Below are 1,965 nucleotides of genomic sequence, written 5' to 3'. Positions count from 1 at the left end.
CAAACCTATATATTAAATTTTCTCTACTACAGCCACTTAAATATCGATATGTATGAATATGATGCATATTTGAAAGATAAGTATGTAAAGTCCAAAAACAAGTGAAACGAGAAAATAATTAATTTTTATTAAAGAGAAGTATGACTTAAATTATCAATGAAAGCCAATTATCATTATATAAAACTAGCAAGAGAATTAATGAGTGAAAAAGTGATCAGCTTTCGTTTAAGAAAAATATAGGTTAGATTATGTTAATTTCATTTTTATTAAAATTAATTATCATTTTCGTTTCTAGCAATTTAAAAAATTCCCAAAAATATTACACAATATGTTTTATCCAAAAGTGGTAATATAAAATCGATCAAAAATATGAAAAGGGAATGAATGCACGTGTCTCTTACAAATAACCAGTTTTCTTACGCGATGTCGCATCCTATTACGTTCGAATTTATGTTTGTTTTCTTTTAGACGTAACAGTGGCAAATTACATCGTGAAAGCGCTCGCATAACACTCAAAATAAAATGCGTATATATAAACGGATGTTAAATCAGAGCCATGGATCTGTCTAGTAGAGAAAGTAACTAGTTTCCTTTTCCTGGTTCGTATATATCTTTTTTTTCCCTTTGTACGTTCATTGATAAAGCCGAATAAGAATATATTCATGGAAAATTTCTAGAATATTTATTTTATAAGTCAAAGTAAATACGAAAGTTGATATGCAAAAATATTGATTAAGAATTAATAATTTATCAAGTAATTTATATTAGATGAAAATAGATAGAAATAATATAAAATAACAGTGTGACAGAGATAAAACAATTTTACTCTACATATCTTTCTTTTATTTCATATAACAAATTCAAATAAAAATATGATTTCTAATAAGAATGATGTTAATGTTAATGTTGATATTGAATTTTTGAAAATAATCATTTTATATTTTTTATCATGTTTCTTATGATTGTTATTTAACATATTTTATATGTTAAAATGTACAATATATGTGTAATAAAACATCTGAGTGTAATAAAATACATAATTTTTGATAAAATGTTGAGATATTAATTAAAACACATCAAGGATAATCTTGATTTTTGAAAAATTTTATAAAATATTTTTACTTGTATATTTATAAATATGTCTTTTACATATATATACACACATGTATATCTATATTAAATTGATGCATATAAAATAAATTTTTTCACAATAAAAAATTGATAATTATATTTATTGTTATTATTGAAAAGGAAAAAATTTGATCCAAATTACATAATTGAATAGTAATAAAATCTTTCAATATTCAATATAATATATATTCAATATAAATTTTCTTATGAATTTAAATATAGAAAAAATTATTGAAAATATATATAAAAATATTTGGAAAAGAATAGTTTGGAAAAGATTTCTTATTCAATAAATTGTTTTGAAATAACATAAGTGAAAAAATATGTAAATAAAAAAACTATATAAGAAAAATTATATCAAACAATTTATATAAATAAAAAAAAATAAAATTCATTAAAAAATATATACACATAACAAAATTTGAATATTATGTTAATTAAATAAAATTATTTTAGTTAAATATATAAGATTTCGAAAATAGATTTAAGAAAACATTTCATATAACATTTCATATGTACCAATATTGTACCAATATGTACCAATCTTTGTTGCGAAGGTTTTAATGGAATTTAGAAACATGTTTTTTATTTAAATGATGTTAGATTAGAATTTGATTTACTATGTTACCATTGTTTATTTCATAATTTGAGTAAAATCTAATTATTGAAAAATAAGAAAAAAAAAGACAAATGAAAAGTGATTGGAAGAAAAAACATGAAAGCATTTTTTTTTTTTCTTTTTTTCTTTTTTTTGATTTTCAAAGTATTTTCAAAGTATCAGCACATGATATTTTCGCATCCATCTCACAAAATAAGGATCAGACAAAACGTCAA

At 20.8% G+C, this 1,965-nt stretch overlaps 1 long non-coding RNA gene across 1 annotated transcript; it reads left to right on the top strand.

Annotated features, from left to right (window-relative positions):
- The first annotated feature begins 22 nt into the window (after positions 1-22).
- On the top strand, positions 23-723 carry LOC102678198. Its single transcript, XR_004149786.1, has 3 exons — positions 23-240; positions 469-599; positions 678-723. It is a non-coding gene; the product is annotated as an uncharacterized LOC102678198 (long non-coding RNA).
- Positions 724-1,965: the final 1,242 nt, after the last annotated feature.

The sequence above is a fragment of the Apis dorsata genome, unplaced genomic scaffold (assembly GCF_000469605.1).
Source record: "Apis dorsata unplaced genomic scaffold, Apis dorsata 1.3 scaffold_89, whole genome shotgun sequence".
Classification (NCBI taxonomy): Eukaryota; Metazoa; Arthropoda; class Insecta; order Hymenoptera; family Apidae; genus Apis; species Apis dorsata.
This window is presented reverse-complemented; position numbering and strand designations above follow the sequence as displayed.